This window comes from Rhinoderma darwinii, chromosome 13, assembly GCF_050947455.1.
Source record: "Rhinoderma darwinii isolate aRhiDar2 chromosome 13, aRhiDar2.hap1, whole genome shotgun sequence".
NCBI lineage: Eukaryota > Metazoa > Chordata > Amphibia > Anura > Rhinodermatidae > Rhinoderma > Rhinoderma darwinii.
The window spans coordinates 38,336,104-38,353,267 of record NC_134699.1 but is presented as its reverse complement, the minus strand read 5'-3'; positions in this window follow the sequence as shown (position 1 = coordinate 38,353,267).

Below are 17,164 nucleotides of genomic sequence, written 5' to 3'. Positions count from 1 at the left end.
TGGATTTAGATCTAGATGTAATAAAAGCTGCTGTAGGTGTCCCAGTACTTTTATCCATATAGTGTGCCTTGCTGCCTGTCTACACCAGCTGTCCTTAGGTTTTCATTAGAAAACATGAAATTGGCAAAATATTAGGTAGATCCCAATGATAAATTCTGTTATATAACCATGGTAATAATTCTGAGTATTAGTTGTGTAAACTGCGGACAGTTTATCTGCTGCTGAGTAGTCCTAACCATTAACTCGTGTGTAAACACTAGTATCCTCCTTCTGAGAACAGGAACATATGATTAGTAGGTCTCAAGGTCCCTACGCAATGCAACCTACTTGTATTCTCACTTTCATGTATACACTTCAATACTATACAGTTCAATAGGTAAAAGAAAAGTACTAATAATAAATATCTTTAGTACACTGATATCTACAACACTAGTGTCAATCTCAATGGAAATGGTCGCATGCTTATAAATTAGTGAACCACCCCTTCATGATTGTATAAATCCTGACATATTAGGGATGATCAAAAAAAAGCAGACCCTTATTTCTAATTTTTAAGTTTAAACATTATGAGCCCCACTCTCTCAACTAGTTGAATTACTGTGGCACAGGCCTAGACTGGCAATGTGGCATCTGCCAAAAAGGTTGGATGTGATCAAAGGTGGCATGGTCTGTAGGTTATTCAGACACAGTCATTTTCCGAGATCCTACCTCAGATATTATAATGAGGATCTGAGTCAACCGTAAGATCATATAAATATAATTGAGACCTCCAAATCCTTGTCCCCCACACTTTGGAGGAGAATTAGTTACCTGCAAGATATTTACTCCTAACCAGTATAGATGTCTGTGAGTATTCGTGACCGGACCTTACAAATGTGATTTTTCAGTGGTTACTCCGGAAGAGTTGGTCTCCAAGACCTACCTTAGACATTATGATGAGGATCTGGGGCAACTATAGGACTATAACAGCAGTGATCCTATAAATAATGTTTACTAGTCCCCACCCAGTTCTGATTTTATAAGCTGAGCTCTTCGCTCCTGGAAGATCTATAGTCCCCCCGATCCCTTAAACTTTTACATACGTTCTAATATAAATGAATAGAACAGGAGTAGATCAACTTTTTTTTTTAGCAAGAAGCTACATTTTGTGCTGTCTCTGAGTTAGTTGATGTACTTGGGAACCAGAGACAGGCATATGAGGTGCATAGAGGATGCTGGTGAACATTTTTTGCATTTCCCCTTTTAGATGATTAACATAAATACCAGCCACAGTTACTTTTCGCACTTGCTACATGGTCGTCTTCAAACATGACTGTGCTACTTTTCCCCCCTGCCCTGTTCTTGCTAGAGGATATATTAGGGGATGGCGTAAGAAACATATAACTTTTTCTACTACGCTGCCAGTGATAAAATAATATGACACGTGTGTATTTTTGAGGTACTGTATATGTACATATACATTGGTTACAACCCCACTTCAAAACGAAGGTCACAGTAGCAGAAGATCCTTTAAGTCCTGTAAGTTGTGAGGTGTGGCCTCCATGGATAAGACTTTCTAGTCCATCCCATAAAAGCTCGATCGGATTGATATCAGGGCCCGAGTAAGAACTTTGACCTCTTTGTCATGTTTCTCAAACCATACCTTAACAACTTCAGAAGGGGTGTACTTGGTCTGCAGCAAAGTTTAGGTAGGTGGAAAGTGTCAACGTAACATCCACGTGAGTGCCAGTTTCCCAGCAGAACATTGCCCCAGAGCATCATACTGCCTCTGCCGGCTTGCCTTCCTCTCTGAATCCTGGTGCCATCTCTCCCCAGGTCAGCCATCCACACGATGTAAAAGAAAAGGTTTTATCAGACCAGGCCACCTTCTTCCATGGCTCGATGGTCCAGTTCTGATGCTCATGTGTAGAGATGAGCGAACCGGGACAACCGAACCCGGTTTCAGTCCGAACATCGGGAAAAGTTCGGTTCGCAGCGAATGGGTTCGGCTGAACACGTTTTGACCGAACCCGGTCAAAAATATTATACAAATCGGCAGCCACTTGTCTCTATCAATCACTGATAGAGAAAAGAGGCTGCTGATTAAAATTAAAATAAAAAACATTTCATACGTACCCAGTCGTTGTCTTGGTGACGAGTCCCTCTTCTTCCTCCAGTCCGACCTTCTTTCCTGACGCGGCAGCCTGTGATTGGCTGCAGAGGCCGCGACAGCCTGTGATTGGCTACAGCGGTCACATGGGCTGTAACGTCATCCAGGAATGTCGGGCCGGATGTTGAGCGGGACGCGTCACCAAGGCAACGGCCGGGAGACCGGACTGGAGGAAGCAGAAAGTTCTCGGTAAGTATGAACGTCTTTTTTTTTTACAGGTTACTCTATATTCTGATCGGAATTCACTGTCCAGGGTGCTGAAACAGCTACTGCCGATCAGTTAACTCTTTCAGCACCCTGGACAGTGACTATTTACTGACGTCGCCTAGCAACGCTGCCGTAATGACGGGTGCACACATGTAGCCATCCGTCATTACGGGGCCTCATGCACATGACCGTAAAAACACCCGTTATTACGGGTCGTAATTACGACCCGAAATAGCGGGCCCATAGACTTCTGTTAGCCACGGGTACCTTCCCGTTTTCTCACGGGAAGGTGCCCGTGCCGTTAAAAAGATAGAACATGCTCTATTTTTTTATTTTACGGGCCGTGCTCCTATACTTTATAATGGGAGCACGGCTCGGAAAAAATGACCAGCTGCCCGTGGCCGGCCGTGCTCATCTCCTGAAATACTGAGAGCTACGTAATGGTAAGAGCAGAGTTCACAGCAGCACAGAATCTGCACGCTCCTCTCCTGAAATATTCTGTGCTGCTGTGAACTCTGCTCTTACCATTACGTAGCTCTCAGTCTGTTACCTCTCCTCCACTCCTGTCCTCAATAACACCTTCACATGATTGGCAAGTCACCACCCCGCACAAGATCCGCACGCTCATCTCCTGAAATACTCTGTGCTGCCTTAAACTCTGTGGACAGGTCAGGATCCTGTTTCTTTTAAATGCTGCTGGGGAACCCGCTCGATCCACTATATAAGGCTGCGCCTCCATCCTCTTCTGCCCCAGTCACTTATTCTCAAGCACTGTAGCGCAGCCTTAAACACTTTTACATTTATTTTTATAAAAAAAATATTAACTTTTTAAGATACAGTGTAAGGCCTCATTTACACGAGTGTGTGCATTTTGCGCACGCAAAAAAACGCAGCATTTTGCGTGCGCAAAAGGCACTTGACAGCTCCGTGTGTCATCAGTGTATGATGCGCGGCTGCGTGATTTTCGCGCAGTCGCCATCATAGAGATGAGGCTAGTCGACGTCAGTCACTGTCCAGGGTGCTGAAAGAGTTAACTGTTCGACAGTAACTCTTTCAGCACCCTCGACAGTGAATTCCGATCACCATATCGAGTAACCTGTTTAAAAAAAAAGAGGTTCGTACTTACCGAGAACTTCCCGGCCGTTGCCTTGGTGACGCGTCCTTGGTGACGCACCTCTCTTGACATCTGGCCCCACCTCCCTGGATTACGCGGCAGTCCATGTGACCGCTGCAGCCTGTGCTTGGCTTGTGATTGGCTGCAGCTGTCACTTGGACTGAATTGTCATCCCGGGAGGTCAGACTGGAGGAAGAAGCCGGGAGTTATCGGTAAGTCAGAACTTTTTTTTTTTTTTACACGTTCACGTATATTGGGATCGGAAGTCACTGTCCAGGGTGCTGAACCAGTTTAACTCTTTCAGCACCCTGGACAGTGACTGTCTCCTGCCGGGTTCGGTCAAAACGAGTTCGGCCGAACCCGGTGAAGTTCGGTTCGCTCATCTCTAAGACACTCCGTTCGGATGTTTGTAAACAGAAAAGCATGTGGTGCTTTTCTGTTTACATTCAGTTTGACAGCTCTTGCGCGAATCACGCAGTTCGCACGGAAGTGCTTCCGTGCGACCTTCGTGGTTTTCACGCACCCATTGACTTCAATGGGTGCGTGATGCGCGAAAAACGCAGAATTTTAGAACATGTCGTGAGTTTTTTTCAGCGCACTCACGCTGACCAAAACTCACGGACTGTCTGCATGCCCCCATAGACTTGTATAGGTCCGTGCGAAGCACGCCAGTCGCACGGATGTATATCACGTTCGTGTAAATGAGGCCTAAAGGATTTGCCTGACACAGCTTCTGTGTCGACGCCCGTGGTTAATCAGCCTGCATCTGTGCCTAGGTCTGCTAGAGTGACTCGTTCTGCTACCACTCAGGCTGGGAGGCTGAGGAGTGGGAGAAACTATCACAGCCTGGCCAGACGGTTCTAGCTCCCGCCCTTGGTCTATGTATACCTGCATTTGCTGCTTGTCCTGTGCCTGTGATTCTCTCTGGTTCCTGACTCTGCTGTTCCTGCTACTTACAATTGACCTGCTTCATATCGACCCTGGCTTGATTGACTGACTATTCTTCTACTCTGCTTTTATTACCACGTACTCTCCTGGTTTGACTCGGCTCGTTCACTACTCCTGTTGCTCACGGTGTTTCCGTGGGCAACTGTCCCACTTCCCTCTCTTCTGTGTACCCTGTCTTGTGTTGTCTGTCGTGCACATATTGAGTGTAGAGACCGTCGCCCAGTTGTACGCCGTCGCCTTGGACGGGCCGTGCAAGTAGGCAGGGACTGGGTTGTGGGTAGATTAGGGCTCACTTGTCCGTCTCCCAACCCCGTCATTACATACAGCTTCTATGTATCCTGTATACATAGAAGCTGTATTGTTTAGCTAAACTGGCAGCCCGGCTGAAAGCTGGTCCTGCATGTCTCTGCCACGCAGGACCCAGCTAATAACGATCACAAGTTAAAACATTGATTTATACAAAAAAATAATAATTGGGCTCAAAGGAAGGTGTACCTTTTAAGGCATAACAAATACAACCATTTCGCACATGTGTTTCAGGTTCACTCCTGGGTGGGATCAAAAGAAGTAACAAAGAATGTGAACAAGAACTTAAAATGTTTCACCATTGCAGTCAATTGTTAAAAGAAAAACAGAAACAATGATCAGGATTTAAAGGGGTTGTCCAGAATTTTTTTTTATTGATGGCCTACCCTTAGGATTACTGATTGATGGGGCTGCGGTGTGCGTCACCGCAGCCTTTTCACAGTTTGCAGGCACTGCGGCGTACATTTCTGTACCGGCTGTGCCTGGGATTGTAGTTCCGGTCCCATTCGAGTGAATGTATACGGCACTGATGATCTGTCGGACCACCACCGATCTAATATACATGACCTATCCTTGACCAAGGTATTTTAATACAGTGCTTGGGCTGCAAACTGAATCTTGGCCTTGGATAAAAGAGAAATTAGCTATTACTCTACGCTTTCCACATGGAACATGTATTACAAGAAATCCAGCATGCTCATGTATTTTGCTACAGGACAAGTATGGGGAATTTAAAAAGCCATGCAGCCTTGCAGGTTAGTGTCAGAACGCTCCTCCATGTGATGTGAATGCCTCCTATGATGGCTTCGTATATATTGCTATTTATATAATTCCTGAATATAACCTTTAAACTAGTTCCAAATAGGAGCTACACTCTAAGAAAACAGCAATCAAGCCAGAGTAATCACCTGCACCCACAGAGAGCACTGTATAACTCAATGTGCTGTCAATGTTACACAATAGTGGTACGCAATATGTCAGAATACAATTTACATCTCTTTTAATGGAAAATGAGGTTTGTTGCCATAATCACAAGGACTCACAAAAGTAGCCTCAATACATTCTATACAGCAGCTAAAAAAGGATCAGAACCATAACCAATGCACGTAGTTACTTAAAGAGGTAGTCTCATGAAGTCAACCCCTATCCGAAGGCCCTAGGAGGGCTTGGGACCCCCTCTATGAGCTAGAATGGAGAATCGCTCTATAGACTGGCAGGTAATGCTATATTGCAGTATGTATAGAAATACAAAGCTTTCCATGGTGATAAACTGACCATACACATTGGTCATAGCCAACAAGTCAAGTGTGATTGGCCAACTATCTAATGTGTACTGGGGCCTCCCGACTCTACCCAACTGCAGATGTCGGAGAAAAGTAGAATCAGGCATGTTGGATTTTAACATGCCCAATCCTTTGTTCCCGCAGGAGATGATAGACTGCCAGGGGTCTGGCAGCTTTTATTTCCCTCTACCAGATGAAATACTCATGAATGCTCATCAAAGCTGAGGAGCATGTTCATGATGGAGACGGGAGAAATAGCTGTGAGCAAAATGACCGTTCAGGTGAACGCTGTTTCATATGTATGGCCAACAATGGTTTTCCCGATTACATACTACAAACAAAGCCTGTATGTGGTCTCATCTGCTACTTGCTAACCAATAGACAGTAGAAGAGTAGGCAAATCAAAGGGAGTAAAGGCCCTTATACACGGGCAACTTATCGGGCAAACGCTCATTCATAGAACGCTCGTTGCCCATGATTGCACTGTGTAAACAGGGCAGCGATCAGCAGATGAACGAGCAAACGCTCGTTCATCTGCTGATCGTTTCATTTTAAAAATGAAAAATATTATGGTTGTTGGCAGCACATCTCCCTGTGTAAGCAGGGAGACGTGCTGCCGACATGATAATGTATGGGGACGAGCGAGCGGGGTAATGAGCGCTCGTGCCCATACTAGCCCCTTGTGAAAGGAGAAAACGAGCGCCGACCAATGAGCGACTTTGTTGATCGGCGCTCGTTTACATGGCACAGGATGGGCCGTGTAAGAGGACCTTAACACATAACTGCATGATCAGACTACATATAGTTTGTTTGTAGTCTGTAACCATAAAGACACATAGGTCTGCATCGTAGTCGTATACTCAAAACGGTAGGCTATTTGATCAAGCCTATTTGTAAAGTTGCTTTATTTTTTATGGTTGCAAATGTGAACATAGCCTTCAAAGGCTATGGAAACCATTGTAGGCACACAGGATCACCATATTTATAATCACATCTAAGTTGATCAACTAAGATGTGATCATAATTCTGGTGGTTCTGTGTGTTAGAGACATACAGGACCCGATTTTTTACCAAGCCGTCAGTTTACTTCACTGACAGATTCGGCTGGTAGGGAACGCTACATCTTCTATGTATAGAGGTAACATAGAAGCTGTATCGTAAAAACAAAACATATTTTTTTTATAAAAGTCAATTGATAAAATGTTTGTAATCACATAAAACATAGATTTAATAAAATAATGCCTACAAAGGTGTACAAAGGCTTTAAAATCAATTTGTCAATAGGGTGCGTCCCGACACAGTCTGACAGAGTGAGATTGTATGGAAACACTTCTTATCCACCAGAGGAATAGCAACGCCCAGTTGTCAATTTATAAGAGGAATGCATTTTCAATAGCAACAACGCAAAGCTATATATTAACTGAAGCAGACATGTAAGGAGACCTGCAGGACCTTTACAAAGGGCCATTTAGAAAAAGTCACTGGCAATAAGCTATAGTTTTGCCCGCTACAGTTTACTTCCCACATGATGAGTGGAGCAAAAGGTTTCCACACATGCATGGAGATTTTTACATATGAGCAATCAATTTTGTCAACAATTAAATATTTTTGTTAGTTTTTTTTGTTGATTTTGCTCCTATACATGGCAAATTTTGACTATCAAATCTTGTAATAATTTTGTCGATTTGTGTAAATTGGTAGCACTGATTGAATAATCTATCGCCTGAATAAAAAGAATATCATAGCTAATTAACAGACACAATTAATGTGCTAGAATTCTGCATCTACTCCTTGAGCCCGCTGCATACATTCAAGTCTATATACCCACCCTGCCATGGATTTTGTTATAAATGTAGGGTCTGAGATCTCAAATAAGACACTAAATGCATAATAAGTGCAATTTAATTGCAGTGTATTATAGCAGAATCACATACTCCTCAATGAAGGTGCTGCTGGCCAGTGAAAGATCATGCCATTGATTAGGTGCCCATATAGGAGGTGACTAAGAACCCATCTTTTTTCCCCAAGAATTTTGAGTTCTAAAAAGATAATTTAGGAAAGGGATAGTCTGGTGCCACGGTCGATCTCCCACTTCTCCACTATGAACCAAAGGATGTATCTGGTATTGCAGCTCAGCCCTATTCACTTAAAGAGGCTCTGTCACCAGATTATAAGTGCTCTATGTCCTACATAATCTGATCGGCGCTGTAATGTAGATAACAACAGTGGTTTTTATTTTGAAAAACAATCATTTTTGAGCAAGTTATGAACAATTTTAGATTTATGCTAATTAGTTTCTAAATAGACAACTGGGCGTTATTTAACTTTTACCAACTGGGAGTTGTAAAGAGAAGTGTATGATGCTGACCAATCAGTGACCAATCAGCGTCATACACTTCTCGTTGTTCCAGCCCAGCTTCTTTCACTGCACAGCGTGATCTCGCGAGATTACGCTGTGCTGTGAGTAGGTCCCACAGAAACGTTACCGAAGTGTCGGGAGTGTGAATAGACATCGCATCCTGGCTGGAGTCAATGTTTATTCACTCTCAAGGCACTTCGGTAAAGTTACTGTGGGAGTAAGTAATAGCACAGCGTGATCTCGCGAGATCACATTGTGCAGTGAAAGAAGCTGGGCTGGAACGATAAAAAGTGTATGACGCTGATTGGTCACTGATTGGTCACTGATTGGTTAGCGTCATACACTCCTCTGTACAACGCCCAGTTGGTAAAAGTAAAAACACGCCCAGTTATCTATTTAGAAATGAATTAGCATAAATCTAAAATTGTTCATAACTTGGTCAAAAATGATTGTTTTTCAAAATAAAAACCCCTGTTGTTATCTACATTACAGCGCCAATCAGATTATGTAGGAGACAAGGCATTTATAATCTGGTGACATAGCCTCTTTAAATGAGGCAGAGCTGCAATACCAGATACACCCCATAGACAAGGGTGGCGCTGTTTCTGGGATATAAAGAGACTCTTTTTCTACTCATACAACCATTTAAAGCTGTATGTAAACTACAAGGAGGTGTCTTTCCTAGGAGTTTTCCATCCTCCGTCCTGCCAGTAACAGGTAAATAATCCCCTCTCTTTTGCTACTAAGCCATTGTTTTAGCTATGTATTTGGTTATTTTCCGATAGCATCTTGTGGTTTCTGCTTGTGGATCACACTGTGTTCTAGACACGTTTCCTCTGCATTATGTGGAACCACAGCTCACATTACTGTGATTAAGTATACATTGTTGTAGCTGGTAGATTTTGATGGTCTCATTGGAGCTTATGGTTTTAAATATGTTTTAAATATATTTGTATGTACTAGTAATTGTGGGAAGGGGGTGTCCATGTCTATGGATGAATAAAATACAACTGTTTGGACTATACGCGTCTAAATTGCGTAATTGTTTTGAGACATATTTTGGTTAGTTATTATTTAATTATGTCTTGTATATATATTGATGTCTAAATGTATCATAGGTTCTACTGTACGTAAACTACAGACTATAGTTTATGGTATTATGTGGCCTGTGTTACGATTAGCAGGAGGACTGCTGCTAATCAATGATTCTGTTATCTCTGTGATTAGACATTGCTAGTCAATGCCTTTTGGTCTGAATCAGTATTTGGTCATCATTTAGCTTTGCCTGGTTGATTAGGGCGGAGTACCTTTCTTAGGCATATATACTTCAGGCCTGGATTACTCAGGTGCTGGTTATACTGTTTCTGGCATGTGCTAACTCTTTTCAGATTCTTGTTTGTGACTTAGTTCTTGTGTTTTTTTTTTGTTTTTTGTTTTTTTTTTAATTTATGTTTATTCAATACAATATAATATTCCATACAAGTAAGGAATAAAGAAAATACAATTATACACATATTTTTACATTTTCCTCCTACTCCCGCCCCCCACCCTCTCAAGACCGATCTTGGTTAAAGAAAAAAAACAAAAAGAACAAAAATTCTTACCACTCCCCCCAATAGGTTTTACAGTGTTTGCCTTGATTATAGATTTTCTCATATTTCATTATAATTTTCACATTATTTACCCAAGCATTAAACTCCGGTGGGGAGCTAGATATCCACTTTCTAACTATTAGTAATTTTGCAATAAATAATAGTTTTATTAATCCACATTTTTTTTCCTTAGAAATATTTAATTTGGAATCATCACCCAGCAATACCAGTTGAGGTTGAAACACTATATCTGGATCTATTTTTTCCAAAATGTTTTAAAAAATTCTATCCCAGTAATCAGCAATCTTAATACAATTCCATAACATGTGCAAGTAGTTTGCCTCCGCTGCACCACATCTGGGGCAGTTAGAAGCTTTATTAATCGAGAACTTACTCGAAAGGGCTGGCGTATAGTAAAGCCTATGTATCAAATTGAACTGAATAAGCTGATGGATCATGCTTATTGATACTTTACAAATATTTTGAAATATTATGTTCCAATCAAGAACACAATCTTTATTCAATTCCTTCTCCCATTTTATAACACAATTACATTTTTTTTTCCTTGACTTTATTTCCATCAGGGATTTATACAACCTGGAGAGAGGTTTTTTTTTCACATTTGTATTTTCTCAGTTTTTTGTAAAAGTTGTCCATATGGTCTTTATTGAGAGGATTGCTATCTTTAAATTTATCAAATGCGTGCTTTAATTGGATATAGGAGAATTTTTCCTTCTCCGTCAAGTCAAAATCAACTGATAATTTTTCCCATGTTTTGATTTTTCCTTCTTCCATTATATCTAGTACATATCTAATCCCTCTAAGTTTTAACAATGGTAACTCTAGGATAGCCTTACATTCTTCTTTATTAAGATTGTGCCATAACTTTGTTCTTGTCTAGTGTTTGTTTGTACTGTGGGACCTATTGGTCCTCTGAAAGATCTAGCTTGTTGTATAGTGGTTTTGTATGTATCCTGGGATCAGTAGTTCCACTAGTTTGTTTGCCTTCCCTGTGTGTTTTTTCTGCTGTCAAGCTGTTGTCTTACCCTTCTGTGGGACAGTATTCAGACAGGGTCAGTGAGTACTGTTAAAATTATTTTCCATTGTCTATTCATTTTTGAACTTCTTGCATGCTATTCATCTGCCATTCACTCCATTTGTGCATCATCTCTATCTTCTACTGCCTTCAGTGTTCGGTTCTGCTCATCCACTTGTGAGCTACTTGTGTCTTTAGTTTTCTGTCAGTGTTGATGCGTGCTTCACCCATGTGATAACTATGGTCTGCTGTTGCGGTCTTGGGCACCACCAGCGGCGAACCAGCCTGTTTGCATAATGCACACTATGGATTGTGCTCTGTGGTCTATAGTCTCTGACAAGATTCAGAGATTCAAATTCCTAAGCCATCTGCAACTTGGCCAATGGCAGTATATTATGGATTTCGTCAAGGGCATATACTACTATGTGGCACCCCCACACTTTATTTGATTTTGATGATTTTCTATAAATGTTTATCACTCTTGATCCATACACCTGGGTACAGAGAGGTAAATGATTATCTGGGTAGATCAGACCAGACTCTTGAGTGTCTGCATTTTTCAACTACTTTTCAATCTTTGTGAGCTGCTTCTTCTGCTGTCAAAATAATGTCACCAATATATCCTGACAAGCTCCTATGAAGGTTTACTGTACCTGTAATGGTAATGTAGGATTCGGCATTAACAAACATTAAGCTGCAGGATAAACATCTTAATCTAAGTGGTGGTGTACCAGTTCTATTGGTATGTGGAGTGGTAATGTTATATGAGATTTATACCCAGCATTTTCATACAGTTACGCAGACCTTGGTAACCAGATATGTTGTAGTATCGGCAAAGTCTTTTATTTTTATTATATCTGTTCTTAAGAGCACCTTGTTTGTTAGATGGTGGCTAATCCCCAGTTTCTATATTCCCATTTCAAGATGTATGTTAAATATATTGCACAACTATTAAGTACATCTCTGTTTAAGTAAGTAATATCAAGAGTACCCCCTGTGAAGCATTATATGTTTATGTAGCAATGAATATATGCCTAACTCTACTACAATAACTGCATTCACATAGTAAAATCATTTTTACATATTTTCTCTTATTTGGTGTATCCTGCAGAGTTTTGTCAGTTATGGTCGCCTCGCAACCACTTAACTTCCTGTCTGGGTGGCCACTAGTTGGGTACATACAGCTACCTATAGAAATGTACAAAACAATACACTGCTGCTTCCTGCTAAATGGACTTGTTTTAGGTTCCTCACACTCAAGCAATAACATCATTTAAGACATCATTCAGCTATAAGATATAAAACAGTTGTAAATCTAGACAAGGGTGTATTTTGTAACAAGGCAGCTGTGTTAAGCTGGTCATTCACATTAGATAAGTTGGCCAAACCTGCTCATTTTGGTGTGATCTACCGATCAAATGTGTATGGGGGCATCCTGACTGTAGCGTCCATGGCCGTGAACCGTTGGGTTTACTCACCCCCTGGCAGCTCACATCTCCTTCCCAGGAGATTCCAGTGCTCACTTCTGCTCCGGTCCACTGCGTCCCATAGGGTGCGCGCATGCACACTCGTTGCCGGCCTTAAAGGGACCACGCGCACAAATCGGAAATCATCATCATCAACTGCCCATGATTTCCTGGACTATACCAAGGGCCCTACCCCTTTACTCATTGCCTGATCGTTGTTAGTTTATCCATGTCAGTCTTGCAAATGGTCCCTTAGTATTATCCTGTTCCTGTTGTTACCCGTGCCCTGCTACCTGTATCCCGTAACCCATGTTGTGTCCTTGTTCCTGAGCCTGTTAGTGTTGGAGTCGTATCCTACTGCACCAGTGTCATCCGCCATGTCCAGTGTCATCCGCCACGTCCAGTGTCATCTGCCACATCCAGTATTATCCGCCACGTCCAGTGTCATCTGCGACATCCAGTGATATCTGCCACGTCAGGCGCAACCTGCTGCACCCACCTCCATCCGTGCTGAAGCCTCGGCCGCTGTCTGGACTATTTCAGGTACCCTTGTGCTACGTACTGTTATAGACTCTTGCATAGACTGTGACTAGGCCAGCTGCCTCTCCGCTACGGCGGAGTGGCCTAGTGGGTCCACATACCCTGTGATCGTGACACTGACTGTCCTTTTATTAGCAAAGTTTTTGGGAAAAAAAAGATTATGTATGTTGGATTTCAACATGACTCATCCTTTGTTCCCACATGAAATAAGCTGCTGCCAGACATGTCTGGCAGCAGCTCATGCCACTCTCCCCATTGAGTATTTTGGCTGTTTGCTAGACAGCTATATGAATGGCTATTGGCCAGCTTCAGTCAGGATTTGGTGGTTGGTATTCATAGAATTAAAGGGATTGGAAGGTTAAATAGGGAGAGGACTGCCAGCAATAAGATGGATATAGTCACAGAAATTTTGCCACTGAGAAACCCGAAAACCAAAACCAAAGATAGGGCATTCTGGAGAAATACTTTGCACATGAGGATCAGGACTCGGTGGCACCAGATAATAATAGAAAAAGGATTGAAAGACATTTTGTGAGCTGTAGAGTCCGTCCAAATGTGGCTTTCTGCACTAGTGGTCTTGTCTGCCCAATATTTACCCCAAGTAAACACGGATGGACAAACTTGTTGTGTTTTCATGGATTAAGGACCACCATGAGTTGATTGAGATGGTTCCTAGCTAGAACTTAGCTTAGCACTACAATTAGGTAGCTGATCCAGATACACTGAATATTTCCAGCATCAGAGTACATTATCATATTTTAAATGAAATGTGTATGGTTTATTATGTTATACCAATAAAAGTTAAGTTTCATGCATACATACACTTACAATTGTTACACCGGCGGCGGGTCCTGTTCCTGCCAGCAGTCCTCGCCGCCGGTGTCTTCTACCTTCCTCAGTGACCTGTCCTTTCACTAAGCTGCCGACATCCTCTCCTGTCTTCTGGCCGCAGATGCTGTGTACCTAGGTCTCTTAAAGGACCAGCACGTGCGAAATTAAAAATTCATCTTATTATCCCTTCTTCTCACTCCTGGACTATTTAAGGCACCTTTACCATCTCCAAGGTGCCTGAGCAGTTTTGGAACAACCTAGGGTTATACTGTGAAGGTTCCTGTATGCACCTGATACTGTCTGCTATTTCTACCAGTTATCAGCCTGTATCTTGTTGTCCGTTACCAGCCTGTATCCAGTCTGCTGTTGCTATACGCTGGCAGCCTGTGTCCGGTAATCTATTACCAGCCTGCATCCAGTAATCCGCCACCAGCATGCATCCAGTAATCTGCTACCAGCCTGCATCCAGTAATCTGCTACCAGCCTGCATCCGGTAATCCCCTACCAGCCTGCATCAAGTAATCCGCTACTAGCCTGCATCCAGTAATCCCCTACCAGTCTGTGTCCAGCTGCCAGCTACCTGCCTGTGTTCCGCTGTCTGCTACCCACCTGTGTTTCCGGATTTGCAGTCAAGCCTCCATCCATCAAGGTACCATCTACCTGTGCCTGTTTTGCATCTGACTGGCCAGTAGCTACTCCGTGGGGACCACCTCAAGAGGTCACGACCTGGCAGCCTCCTCGCAGCGAAGACCAGATCCCTGTAGAGGGGTTGAAGGATGAAGACCAGTGAGGCTGCTTAAACAACGCCCTTAGAGGTGGCCCTAAATCAATCCGGTGGAGTAGCCCAGTGCGTTCACAAACCTGCTGGTTATTACAACAATTAGGGTAACAGGAAAAAGGGCTTTTTTTTTTTGCCTTTTCGCAATTTTGTGCTATTGTTAATTTAATTTGCACACCAGTTACCTTGGTCTAATACTTTTGTGATACTGTAAAGGATCTACCAGGCACAACTTCTGTGGATATGCCCATAGGCAATCAGTCTGCACCTGAGTCTATGTCTCTGAGACTGACTCCAGCTTCCACCACTCAGGCTGGCAGGCTTAGGAGTGGGAGAGCCTATCGCAGCCTGGCCAGACGGAGCTAGCTTCCGCCCTCTGTCTATTTATACCTGCCTTTCCTGTTCCTCCTGGCTTGTGATTATGTAATGATGGGGGTAGGGAAACGGACAAGTGAGCCCTAATCTACCCGCCACTCTGTCCCTGCCTACTTGCAACGACCCGCCTTAGGCGACGGGGTACAACTGGGCGGCGGTCCCTACGCTCAGTAAGTGAACGAGACAAACAGACAAGGGTAACAAAGCTAAGGGAAAAGGGGCAGTTGCCCACGGCAACACCGTGAGCAACAAGAGTGGTGAACGAGCCGAGTCAAACCAGGAGTGTACGAGGTACCAAACGCAGAGCAGGAGAGTAGTCAGCAAGCCAGGGTCAGTATGGAGCAGGATCAAATAGTCAGAAGCTGTAGCTGGGCCAGGAAACCACACGAGAAGAATCACAAGCAAGGAGGAACAGGAAAGGCAGGTATAAATAGACAGAGGGCGGAAGCTAGCTCCGTCTGGCCAGGCTGCGATAGGCTCTCCCACTCCTAAGCCTGCCAGCCTGAGTGGTGGAAGCTGGAGTCAGTCTCAGAGACATAGACTCAGGTGCAGACTGATTGCCTATGGGCGTATCCACAGAAGTTGTGCCTGGCAGATCCTTTACAGATACTAGCTGGGAAAACTGTCCCGATCAACTGATGGAAAGGAATTATTCCATTTGTTTTGGAAAGATTTTCTAAAGTTGACATTAATTGTACGGAAGAAAAAATGTGAACAAAATATGGACCAACAGAACGGCGCTGCAAAACTGCAATGAGGATGACCAAAGTAAATGAATTAATCTTTGGTCATCCCTATTTACTTTGGTCATCCTCATTGCAGTTTAGCAGCGCCGTTCTGTTGGTCCATATTTTGTTCACATTTTTTTCTTCCTGATCTCTGGCGGTAACATCATCTGATTACCGGATCGGACCTTGGCAGCAGCTTACATTTGTCTCTTTACAAATAAACCCTCGCACACATCAGAGTTGTGTCTGACTAAGCACAACTTGTATAGGTGAGTATAACTTTCAGCTACCTTTGTATACTATTTATCAGTTTTACCTGCACTATGTGAATTCTCTCTTTTTTCCACAACACAGATTAATTGTACGGAGATAGTAGGCACATGTTTGGTTGTCCATTATGGATGAATTTGACACCTTTATTAGACTGTTTCTTAATGTATTGTGAACAGATCACCACCTTCAGAAAGAAGGATATAAAGTTACTTGGATTTGGACTTTTCTGTAACATATGGAACATGGATTGTTGAAATCAAAAGTTGACAATTCATAGTCTATAGGCACAGGAGATATTTTCTAAATATATGAAGTCTTGGGCTCCATGTATAGGTTTATTGGGATGGTTGGATTTAAGGTTAATGAGTAAGTCGTATGGTTTGTCTATTGGTAGTCCAGGGACTGTGTGCAGCCTGAGCCCCTGGGACGATATAACTAGAAGATAGGTTTATCATTGATTTGCGTATATCCACATAGAGGTAATGTAAGGTGTCACAAAAAGAGTTCAGAGAAGTTTTTATCAAAGTGTTTGATTTTACTTAACAATAGCATTGGAGGAAACTGATAAAGGAAGAGGAAACAGATAGGGAAGAAAAATAGGAAATAGGAAGAGGCTTATGCCTTTACAGATAGAAATTAGTAATAACAATAGATGACTTGCCACTCATTGAATAATTTCTTCAATAAGTCTCTATGCTTAGGCCTAGTTTCATAGCCTTTCAAAAAAGCAAAAAAAAAAGGATAAAATGTCCGAGGTAACATCAAAAAGTATAATATCTGTATTCATTATTTCATAGTAATGTCACAAATAAATATATTTTTAATAATAACCGGAGAAACATAAAAAAACGGGGTATTGAAAATTTTATCAGTTGGGCAGTGCTAGGAGGGCCCATAGCCCCTTGGTCTTAGAGATCTTTTTTTTTTTTAAATAAAATTGTGCATCAGTGTGATTGGTGCAACTTCCTAAATATATTGTGTTAAAAATGACCAGTGCAGACCTGCTAAATAAATAAAAGCAAAGAGTAATAAATGCTCCTTAAATCCATTTTAATAACCAAATAAAGTGTATCATGACTATAGTGATTAGTAAATGGCGTATGACCTCTAATGCCAAGATCATTGCTTGTCCACCCTGCAGCCTAATATTAGTAATAATGGTTATTTTTGTGACTTAGG